This window comes from Conger conger, chromosome 10, assembly GCF_963514075.1.
Source record: "Conger conger chromosome 10, fConCon1.1, whole genome shotgun sequence".
NCBI classification, from domain to species: Eukaryota; Metazoa; Chordata; class Actinopteri; order Anguilliformes; family Congridae; genus Conger; species Conger conger.
Genome location: NC_083769.1, coordinates 15,948,006 through 15,960,693, shown reverse-complemented (window position 1 = coordinate 15,960,693; position 12,688 = coordinate 15,948,006).

The window sequence follows — 12,688 nt, the reverse complement described above, 5'->3', positions numbered from 1 at the left end:
AAATAATAGTGATTAAAAGAAACCCTGCTGTTAGCTGTACAAACGCAGGGTGATTCCACAAACCCACTGTAAGATTGCAGACCAGCAGATGTGGAGGGGGTGAAACGTTGGGTAATTTAAGTTGGCGTGATAAGGCTTACCAGATGTGGGTACACAGCGGACGGTGTGCGTTACTGTGCCTGCGGAGAGTCCACGTGCGGCGCAAACACGCCGTTTAACAGGAGAGTACGAGGGGGCACGAGCAAGGGTTCATGACAAATGGTGCTCACTCAAGCATTCAGAAGCGGATCGCAGCATACTTCTGAGGAAATTAATTCAAACGCACGACACCCGACTAAAGGGAAACAGTCGCTTGGAAACGCGATACGCTCCATGGCCGCATTTTATTGTTGCTACAGATGTACTGGAGAGTCCCGAGGGGACATCTACAGTGACCCCTCCACGTCCATCACCTCGCCTTTGGCGGGAACCTACCGTCATAAATCACCGTGCTGTGCTTAGGTTTTAATGGCGCTAATGTAACTGCCCGCTTTTTATTTTTCTACTTTAAAGAAAAAAAAAAAAAATTTAGGCCTAGCGATTGAATTAAACGCGCTGAAAGCGCAAGAGTTAGTTTAACAGCGGCAGGTTAACGTCAACGCTGCTCGTGTGTGTGTGCATGTGTGTGTGTGTGTGTGTGTGCGTGTGTGTGTGCGTGTGCGTGTTTGCGTATGTGTGCATGTGTGTGTGTGTGCGTGTGCGCATGTGTGTGTTTGTCCGTGTGTGTGCGTGTGCGTGTTTGCGTGTGTGTGCGTGTGTGTGTTTGCACGTGCATGTGTTTGTGTGTGCTTGTGTGTTTGTGTGGATGTGTTTATGTGTATGTGTGTGTGTTTGTATGTGTGTGCATTCATGCATGTTTTTGTGTGTGTGTGTGTGTTTGTGCGTTTGTGTGTATGAGTGTGTTTGTGTGTGTGTGTGTGTTTGTGCGTGCGTGTTTGTGTGTGTGCACGTGGGTGCGTGTTTTTGTGTGCATGTGTGTTTGTGCGTGTGCACATTCGTGCGTGTTTTTGTGTGCGTGTTTGTGTGTTTGTGTGTGTGAGTGTGCGCGCGCATGCATGTTTTGTATGTGTGTGTGTGTATGTGAGTGTGCTTGTGTGTGTGTGTGTGTGTGAGTTTGTGTGTTTGTGTTTGTGTGTGTGTGTGTATGTCTGCATGTGTGTGTGTGTGTTTGTGTGTGTGTGTCTGCATGTTTGTTTGTGTGTGTGTGTGTGTATGTGTGTGTGTGTGTGAGAGTGTGTTTGTGTGTGTGCGTGCGTGTGTGTGTATGTATGTCTGCATGTGTGTGTGTGTGTGTGTATGTATTTCTGCATGTTTGTGTGTGTGTGTGTGTATGTGTGTGTGTGTATGTATGTCTGCATGTGTGTGTGTGTGTGTGTGTGTATGTATGTCTGCGTGTGTGTGTGTGTGTGTGTTGTGTGTGTGTGTTCCTCTGGCTCGTCCCTGAATCACCTCTCCCACAACCAGCCCCGGCCGCCTCCTCTGAAAATGACAGCCTGCAGCTGCCTAAACAGCGGGAGTGAGACGGCTTGCTGGCTTCAGGCTCAGACTCCATGTTTACCACCTCCTGCACAGGGAGGAGAGCAGTACAGACAGCAACAGCTGGACAGGGAGCCAGGGAGGAGAGAAACAGACAGAGATAGTAAAAGGGAGAAAACACTGGAATGCCAGTTTAGGGCCCTTCTCAGAAATTGTTTTTTATGAATGATAGGCTATGTTATAACCGCCTAGTCGTTCACATTCATTCTTATTCCGTGAAAAACTGATTGGAGACACTGTAAATGTTCATGGTCATGCTAATAAAGCGCATTTGAATCTGGGCTAATGAAAGCAGGGTGGACTAGACTAACGATAACTGGAGCGTACATTTCAGGAAAAGCCTCGGAAATGTCTCTTTGTTCTCGTGTTTATAAATTTCTATTGAATTAAGCTGAAGACTTTGAATTTGAGATGGTATTTAGGGCATGGGGGATTGGGACAGAATAGGATTTCCACTTGCATGGTATTTTATGGCAAAAAAGCAAGTCTTACAAATGCAGCATCATTTATAATCAAGAGGATGCTTTTGCTGAATTGGCCATGAATTAAACCTCGAACAGTCATTACATTACATTACATTACATTACATTAATCAGGCCGTGTACCAAGTTATAGATGGGATTTAAACCGTGCCCAAAGATCCCAAAGGAGTTATCAGTCAGCTAAAGGCGAAATCACCCACAGTCCAGGGCAACGACGTTATTTTGAATTGGAAGGTTATGTCATCAGAGAGCGTTGCCGTGGTAATGCGCTACGAGCCTTCGCTGTACCATGACGAGCTAACCCTGCTGCACTCGCACTGTCGAGGGAAAGCTGTCAGGACTGTTACTAGCTAGGGCAGCAACAGTCCCACCCCATTCTACAACCGTAAACATCATCCACCCTGCACACTGGCAGTGAACTATGAGACAGCCATGGGTGGATCCTCCAGCACTAAATGGATCTGAAGTGGGTCCAAGTTCTAAATACCACTAATCTTGAAAAACCACTGGCGCCATCTCCTGGGCATATATGAACATGAACCTATTTTACCTTTTTCTGAAGCTTGACCGGGATTTCACTCTTTCATTCATTCATTCTCCTAACCCGCTTATCCTGAACAGGGTCGCAGGGGGGCCGGAGCCTATCCCAGCATACATTGGGTGAAAGGCAGGAATACACCCTGGACAGGTCGCCAGTCCATCACAGGGCTTGACCAGGATTTCCACTGCAATTATCATAGGCCCCATATAACAAAATGAGTTTGAGAACAATTCTGATGCAAGTATTTGAAAACAAATCCCAGGGAATATAATACGTTTATGGTACATATTTATTTAGTATGTCTAAGAGCCCACATTCCCTGGGTTTATTATTTTTGCATTGTACCTGTACCTGGTGCTTTTCATGGTTCCTTCCAAATTCATAATTCTCTATTCAAAACTATGAATTTACGCTTGCAGTCTTAGACAGTAGTTTTAAATTCAAAATTTTATCTCACTAAAAAGTAATTACTCCCCAGACAAATTGTTTTTATGTACTGCATGGAAAAAGTTATATATTTTTAAAATTCCTATTCAACCTTCGCGTTTTGGTACCCAGTGCTCATGTTCTGGTGCCAAAAAGCCCCACAGACAAACATGGCCACCTCCATGAACTGGGAAAAGCTCCCATTGGAATAGCAGATGTGAGCATCACAGAGACTTGAGGCAAGTCATTATATTAGTTTATATTCATAATTTAGGTATAGCTGAAGTGGCACATATGCAATTATCTTGGCAAAAATTACATTAAATAATCATGGAAACCTGTGCCATACACTCTGTTTAGGTGTCACTGCTAAAGTCTGTATGCATCATAGTGAAAGTTTTCATTTCAGGTCCAGATCAATATAGCCACCTGTACACATGGGCCTGAGGTGACATGACTGGGCCTCATGGTCTGGAAACAGATCCAGACCTTGGCACGGACCACAGAGGTCGGCAGCTGCCCAGGACACAGTGGGACTGTCAGTTGCACTGCTTTCGGCTTTGATTCAGTCAGAAGTGATGGGTCTCATTGTGGACCAATGGACCCCTTAGATGACTCTGGTGCCTGCAGTTTGCTTGCAGTGAGCACATATGGACTGCAGACGGCTGGTGGACTACAGTCAACAGAAGCAGTGCCCTACACTCAACAGAAACAGTGGTCTACACTCAACAGAAACAGTGGTCTACACTCAACAGAAACAGTGGTCTACACTCAACAGAAACAGTGGTCTACACTCAACAGAAGCAGTGGTCTACACTCAACAGAAACAGTGGTCTACACTCAACAGAAGCAGTGGTCTACACTCAACAGAAACAGTGGTCTACACTCAACAGAAGCAGTGGTCTACACTCAAAAGAAACAGTGGTCTACACTCAACAGAAGCAGTGGACTACACGGTTCCTCGCTAAAACTCTGGAACGGGCGGTCTGCTCCCAACTGTCCACTTATCTTCTCCAGAACAATCTCCATGACCCCAACCAGTCTGGCTTCAAGAGTGGCCACTCCACTGAGACCGCCCTGCTCGCGGTCACTGAGGCACTCCACTCTGCTAAAGCCAAATCCCTCTCTTCTGTCCTCATCTTCCTCGACATGTCGGCCGCCTTCGATACAGTCAACCATGAGATTCTGCTCTCATCGCTGTCTGGGATGGGTGTCACAGGGTCTGCACTCGCTTGGTTTTCCTCCTACCTCTCTGGTCGCTCCTACCAGGTGACTTGGAGGGGCTCAGTCTCCGACCCTCCCCCCCTACAAACTGGAGTCCCGCAGGGCTCAGTTCTTGGGCTTCTCCTCTTCTCGCTATACACCATGTCTCTTGGTTCTGTTATCTCTTCCCATGGCTTTTCTTATCATTCTTACGACACCCAACTCTTTATTTCCTTCCCCCCTGACACCGAAGTCACCACACAGATCTCTGCCTGCTTGGCTGATATCTCTGCGTGGATGACTTCCCACCACCTGAAGGTCAACCTTGCCAAAACTGAGCTTCTTTACATCCCTGCTAAGTCCTCTCCGTCAATCGACCTCTCACTGACTGTTGAGGACTTTGTAGTTTCCTCCTCCCGTACGGCAAAGAATCTTGGGGTGACTCTTGATAACTGCCTCACCCTGGCTCCACAAGTATCCTCCACTGCCAGAACCTGCAGGTTATTTCTCTATAATATACACCGTATCCGTCATCTCCTGACGGAGAAAGCCACCCAGCTCCTAGTCCAGGCGCTCGTCATTTCCCGCAACTTTCCCGATTACTGCAACTCCCTCCTAGCCGGTCTCCCAGCGTGTGCCATCAAGCCCCTCCAGCTGGTCCAGAATGCTGCAGCCCACCTGATCACCAGTCAGCCCAGGTTGGCTCATGTCACCCCGCTTCTCGTTGGCCTCCACTGGCTTCCTATTGCCGCACACATCCGTTTCAAGGCCCTAGTGTTGGCATTTCAGGCTGCTAAGGGGACTGCCCCACCTTACATACACTCCTTGATCACTCCCTACTCCCCAGCTAGACCACTCCGGTCTGCCAGCTCTGGTAGCCTTATGGTTCCCTCTCTACGTGCACCTGGCGGTCGAGCTGCACGTTCATGCCTGTTTTCCGTTCTGGTTCCTCAGTGGTGGAATGACTTGCCTACCACTGTCAGGACTGCAGAATCCCTCCCCCTATTTCAACGCAGACTCAACACCCACCTTTTCAAACTCTACCTTAGTCCTCCCTTCTGATTTCCCCCGCCCCTCCTTTCTGATATCCCTATCCTTGTCTAACCCCCCCCCCAAAAAAAAAAAAGCACTTATGATGACTATATGTTTAGAACAGCATTCCATGTGTATTTTCCTAGTTCTGGATGTGATGCTTTGACTTATGGTAGAACCTATGCACTTGTAAATCGCTTTGGATTAAAAGCGTCTGCCAAATGACAAAAATGTAAATGTAAAACTACACTCAACAGAAGCAGTGGACTACACTCAAAAGAAACAGTGGTCTCCATATTTCAGGAGAGGAGAGCATACCCACTCCCGAATTTAAACATTCCTATCGAATAGAAGAAAACTTGGGGTGAAAACTAGTTATGAAAAATAATTTCTCTTAATATAGTGAAATTCCGACTGTAAATTAAGCAGCTGCAGAATTGGAGACTAAAGTGGAATGAAGCCTTTTAGGAGTTAAAAGAGAATGAGAAATCATGGGATAAACTTGGAAACTGATTAATGCTCATCTAAATTTCTTTTCTGAATGTCATAAGCAGAACTATTGTCCAATGGCTTTTCAGTTGGCAATCAGGTCCACAGCAGCCTTGCCAGCCTGCTAATCTCTGTCTAAATAAACCCAGCAGGGCTGCTGTGAGCCCCAGTAAGGGAGTGGCTCTTTCCATGGCCCTATAGCCCAGATACTGTAGACTCTAGCCTGTGTGATGTCATATGCAGACTGCCCTGCTATAAAATCAGCTGGTCGGGTATGAGCTGGTCAGCCAGCTGTTTCAAAACATAGCTTGAGCTGGTCAAACCATGTCAGCTGGGAGCTGGTCTGAACTGGTCAACCAGCTAAACCATGTCAAGCTGGGAGCTGGTCTGAACTGGTCAACCAGGTAAACCATGTCAAGCTGGGAGCTGGTCTGAACTGGTGAACCAGCTAAACCATGTCAAGCTGGGAGCTGGTCTGAACTGGTCAACCAGCTAAACCATGTCAAGCTGGGAGCTGGTCTGAACTGGTCAACCAGCTAAACCATGTCAAGCTGGGAGCTGGTCTGAACTGGTTAACCAGGTAAACCATGTCAAGCTGGGAGCAGTGAGTTCTTTGTTATGCGTTGAGCAGAGGCTCCTGATATGTGACATGGCACTTCAAACCATAAATGCAGATAATGTTTACAGCAGGATGAGTGCACATCCCTAGAGCTACTCAGGTTATAGTGGCAGCTGTGTTTCTCCTGAGCCGTGTACAGAGTTGTGGCAGAGATGCTCCTCTCTCCTTCTGCTCTGATTGGAGCTGAGAGGTCTCCAGTCTCCCAGCTCCTCTTTAGGGATGAGTGCGTGCTCGATGAGGAAGTGGGTGCTTCAACTGAAGTGTTCCTCATGCAGGTGCTGCTGGAACAACTCTGAGGGCACGATATGACCTCAGGAGACCCTGAACATGCCTGTGCAGTCCAAAAAACAGCATCAAAGCCTGCCTAGTACAGAAGGATTTGGTATTGGCTATTTGTGGACAATGATCACATGGTGATTTACAATTTAACCAATCAGCAGTGTGACTGTGTAGTGGCCTGCCAATCAGAAGGGAGCAGCTAGAGAATGTACACACTGAAAAAAGCATGCATCATTATTATGTGGCTAAATGAACCCCTTAACTTCAAATAAAAAAGTTATTGCATAAGGTTTTGGTTTAAGGGTTACAGTTGTTGTGTAAGTGCATGTTGCTGTTTTTTGGTAAACACTGGTTGCCAAAATATCCATGGATCAACTCCCAGATGGAGCACAGTGGTTGTAACTTAATTGGTAAATAACAGAGCTGCCAAGCAGCCTGCTAAATCCCAAGGCCAAGTGCTGCGATCTGTCTGCCAAAGAAGCCAAAACCATAATATACAATCAAAGCCAACATCCACAAAACCATTTGTTCTGGAAATAGGCAAAAACAAGACATCTGTCTGACTGTTAACTGGCTCTTTACAGCACAGCACTCACAGAGGAATACAGCTAATTCTGCACAAGACAGAGGCCATTTTGCTCACTCAAGTTGTGTGTTTTAATTAAGTTGATGATTCTTTTTATGGAAAAAGCCCCCAAAAAGCCATAACGCTCACCAATTCAGTATGGGTAATTACAGTATCGTACCCAGAGACAAGGCCTTCAACCACATGCACCCACGCATGCACACATACAACTGTACACACACACACTCCATCTCCATGGTGGTCTAAATTATTTTGGTGAAATTCTTTTGGGGCCTATATTAATTATACCGAAATGAATCACAAAGCATTACTTGCTTGGATTCTGGTTTAAGGTAGTTTAAGGTGTGTTTTCGACACTTCTAGCTGGTCATAGCCAGTCTGTGGCTGGTCTCTAGCTGGATAAAACCGGTCAACTGATGCATTAGCAGAATAATAGTTAGTTACAGTCGATTGACCAGCAGGCTGGTTTTCTAAAGAAGCTATGTCATAGGAGTTATAAATGATTGTTTGCTGATTTTCACAGAAAATTACACAAAATGGCAGCACCCATTGAGAAGACTAGATGGTTTATTTCACACAAATGTCCATCCCTGCTGGAAAAAAAACAAAACAGCTGAAGCTAGGTTTTGAAACAGCTGGTAGCTGGTTGACTAGTTCAGACCAGGTCCCAGCTTGACATGGTTTGACCAGCTCAAGCCATGTTTTGAAACAGACAAGCTGCCAGCACTAGCTGGTTGACCAGCTCATACCCAGCTCAATTTTCAAGATGGTTAAGTTGGCATAGCTGGATTTGAGACTTTGAGACAGCAAGGAAAAATTGTAGAGCCCTGTGTGACATGACGTGATTGGCCAGGTGCTGTGTTGAAATGTGTGATCTTGTGGCATGACCTTGTGGCATGACCTCTCCCTTCCATGGAAGAACAGGTATCACAGCCTGATGAGGCTGGTCGAAGTATGGAAACAGGCTTGCAGAGAAAAGGGTAAGTTTAGGTTTTACCATGGCGACTTAACCGGCTTTTCAGACTGCATCACACAAACGTGGCAGATTTTTTGGTAAAACGGATTATTGTAGCATTGAGCATGCTTGCTCTTCTAATTGCAGCAGAGCAGAAATGCCCAAATTAAAAACAACAACAGAAGTAGATGCGGTCTTAATCTCCACCTAAAGCCTAGACTCGAATGAACATTCAAGTAACTGAAAATTAATCTTTCAGGTACTCAAGAAAACAATTCTAATGGGACCCCCCCCCCCCCCCCCCTCATTTCCCACCCCCCTGCCACCCCAATTGTAGCCACAACAATGGGGTAAGAGTCATGACCTCACCATGTAGTTATAATACCATTCTGAAAGCTGAGCATCACTCCCCCAGGTAGTGCAGTTCTATTCACCATTATCTCCGGCTAAATGCAGGGTGTGCCTTTCAAATCAAGGTCGAGTTCAACTCAGTAGGCTAAACTAAGCCAGTCAAAAGGCTGTCCCTTTCTCCTTACATATAGAGTGATACCAAGACGAGCTCTATAGCTACCGTGGGGCCCTGCCTGTACCTTTCACATGCAGGTTTTTGTCTTCCTTCACAGTAGCTACATTGCTAAATGTGAGCCTCTGAAATGACTAAAAACATGAAAAACTATGTTTTTATGACTCACAGAAAGAAGAGTCACGATGATCGAATGGAATTCAAGTTAATGCCTGTACAATGACCACTATTAAATCCATTTATTTTTCTGATCATTCTTTCACAATAAACATACAGTAGGGTGGATGCATTTCCCATGGTAAAACCTTTTCGGTTGGAAGGGTTAATGTTCTCTGCCAAGCTGAATAAACACGTTGTGTTTAAAGAGCCACTTCTCAGTTTGAAGTAAACAGATGCGGAGCTTTGTTCAAACTTTGAAAGCCGTGGCCTCCAATGGCAGAGGGCTGGGGAGCAGTTGAGCGTTTGCCCGACAGACATCAGTGAATTCACGGTGTCGGGTTACCGCAAGCGCTTGTCTTACCGCCGTCAGCACTGCTGAAATCTGGGCTCGAGAGCGAGTCTCAACCCAAACACGTGTTATATTTACGTCTTTCATCAAACACGCCCGTAGCCGCGGAGAAAATGCATTTCACGCTCTGGTGCACTGCTTTCAGCGGCAGCCGCCAGTGCCCCGAGAGCAAAAGATGGAATTTAGATCGAGCTAGACATGAATCTGGGACTGTGAGACGTTTTGACATAAACAGACTAATTTAGCCTCAATTTATCTCACCTAGTTTCACCTGGATACTGCCTGGGTACATCCTTGTCGGCTAAAAACCTTTCACTTTTCAACCAAATATAGCCAGATTTTCACCTGGCAAGATATGTATGGCTATATAATTTCAAAAGAGACAGATGACAATTGACCTTGGTCTGGAGTCTGGTAATGGGTACAAAAAATACATGAATAGTTAAACATACCACTTAGCACTGTAAGGACAATAATAAAAAATGGAAAACGGAATGGTTGCAAAATTTCCAGGATGAGAATGCAAGTGCACGCTGTCCCCACAGACAGAGAGAAAGATGGTGACCAGAGTTAAGTCCATGGGTATCCCAAGAATATCAATAATTCTGTTTTGCATGGAGCAATGGTCAAAAATCTCACCAATTGTGTCCTCTCATCATATCACAGATTATAGGAAAATAATCATAACTGTCATCTTTGCCAGGCGTATTTTCAAAGAATTAAACGTAAAGTAAAAATAAAGTTTTTGCGAATACCAGTATTATGTTTTAGTTTATAAGGAGGGGCGTTTACCTCCTTTCCTTTGCTGCCAACTGTCTCATGGAAACAAGTGGCAATGAGGCAAAATTTAGGTGCTTAAAATATTAGCCTAATCATTCCACACAAAAAGAATATTGAAATTTATGAAAGCCCACGCGTAGACAATTAATGCAACATTATAACAATAAAAATGAATATTAAATTTTTCAGCCCACCTACTTGAGGTATACCTCCGGTGAAAACAGATAAAGGACACCATGTACGCTCTTAGAAACAATGGCACATTGGAGGCACGTTTTTGTTCTTTGAGAAACAAGGAACAAATAATTGTATAAATAAAATGGTACAAATAAAATATGCCTGTGATAATGTATCAGCCACTATAACTTTTAATGTAACATTGTGCATTCCGTGTATATTCCATGTAGATCATGCATTTATTCAATGTCATATGCGGTTAGTGCAGACAACACAATTTCTACAAGACAATTTTCAGCTGAAACATTTAAATGGTAGGAAATGTTGGATTCACAAGCTTATGATTTTTTGTATTAAAACAAAGCTTTTTCCAGTCTGTTTTCCAATATTATGGATGTTGTTTCAACTTGCCCTTGGAACTGTTTAAACTTCCCCCGTAGCCGGGGCACATAGGATCAGTTTCACTCCCACAGCTTTCGACTGAACTGTGACCACCAGGAATGTCCTACAACTGTACCGATGGTCTGTAGTCATAGCAAAGATATATATCTTCTTTCTGGATGAGAAATATGTGATCTAATGAGTGTATATATTTTTTAAAAACTTAGTGTTTGGTTATTCCCTGGTCTCCCCTACCACCCCAGTGACAAGTGTTGTAAGTTTAAACACATGTGCATACTTTTTCTGAGAGTGTAGGTCTACATTCGGGAATACTTGTAATACATTTATATATATGTATTTTTAAATCCAGTAATCTTACCCTTTTTGGTCGTCCACCCGTCCAGAAGCCAAAAGCCCGCTTCCCCAAAAAGCCGTGTCCAAAACCAGCGGGCTCGCACTCTGTAGGCTACTTTTGCTACCCTACCGTTTTGCTGTAAACTGCGGCTTTTCGCTTCTTTCAAACTCGATTCGCCGCACTACAGTCGACAGGTGGGTGGGACCGCCTGCTCCTAAAATCTCACACGGAGGATGAACCGCGCAGACCCACGAGATGAACGCCTTAAAGATTTTATTTCAATCAATTATGCGCGGAATGGCAGGTAGGTTTGTTCGGGTCAGGGCAGGTGTGGCCGTACTGGTGAAGTGGCGCCTTTTCTCATCTCGGTTATTCCGAAAGGGAGAACAGCGCACGATTTATCGACACGGATTTTATATGGTTCAAATGACACTGTAGTCTGTAACGCTGGCCGACGAAGTGGTTATTTGAAATCTTTGTCCGTTAATATCTTAGTTACCAGGCGCATCCAGAACACAGAACCAAAGTGACAACTCCAATAGCGATTGTAGATGTCAAGAAGATGGAAGGGGAAAAATCGTGGGCTATTCGAAACGGAAAATGTGGGAAGATTGTGAAAGGCCACCAGCAAGAATGTTTAGTTTTGGGTACCTATTTCTGGAATCCTCTGCAATTTCAACCGTGAGCCACGTAGGCTACACGTCGACGAGTCACGGCAGCTGCTGCTTTTTCCTGAGGAAAAATGTTTCCACTTGGACAAATCAGAAACTGCAGCACAAACTGAAATACTTACATTTAAAATAGCGACATAAGGATAGTGCACAAATATAAAATATCCAGTTCCTTGAATATAGGCTATGAATTATTTTAACCAATGTTTTTTATTTATTTATTATTGTTTTTTTATCTAGTTTTTGTGTCATTTTGCGTTTATCTCGTCCTAAATTCTCTGCCTACGAAATAATGACAACAATGACTATCACGAAAAACAGCAGCAATATACGCTCTATTAGGATTAGCACTTTATTAAGAACATTTTTACTTTGTTACACCTACTTATTCATGTTATTATCTCATCAGCCAATTGTGTGGCAGCAGTGCAATGCATACTGAAGCTTCAGTTAATGTTCACATCAACCATCAGAATGGGGGGAAATTTTGATCTAAGTGTGGTTTGAGTATCTCAGAAACTGCTGATCTCCTGCAACACTAGTCTCTCGTGTTTGCAAAGAATGGTGCAAAAAAAATAAAATCCAGTGAGCAGCAGTTCTGCAGACAGAAACGCCTTACCAGACTAGTCAAAGCTGACAGGAAGGCGACAGTAATGCAAATAACCACACATTACAACAGTGGTATACAGAAGAATCTCTGAACACGCAGCACATTATAACTGTTAAGTGGATAGATTACAGTAGTAGAAGTTTAAAATAAAGTGCTCACTGAGTGTAGTAGTGGTAATGTAATCGGTAAGTATAATAATAATTATTATTATTAGTAGTAGCAGTAGTAGTAGTAGCGGTACTACTACTAGTAGTAGCAGTAGTAGTACTATAGTAATGCTGACAATTTGTGTAGGCCCACTTGCGTGTGAGTGTTTATCAGTACGCCCTACAAATGTGCAATCCGTTGCAATGTTAAGTCACCTTATAAATAATCATGGAATAATTGTGATAATTGATCAAAATAATGGAGGCAATTGTGATAAGTTACATGCATGTATACAGCATTCAGAGTGTTTAATAGTGAAATGAAAATTATAGACCACCACCAATCCTAT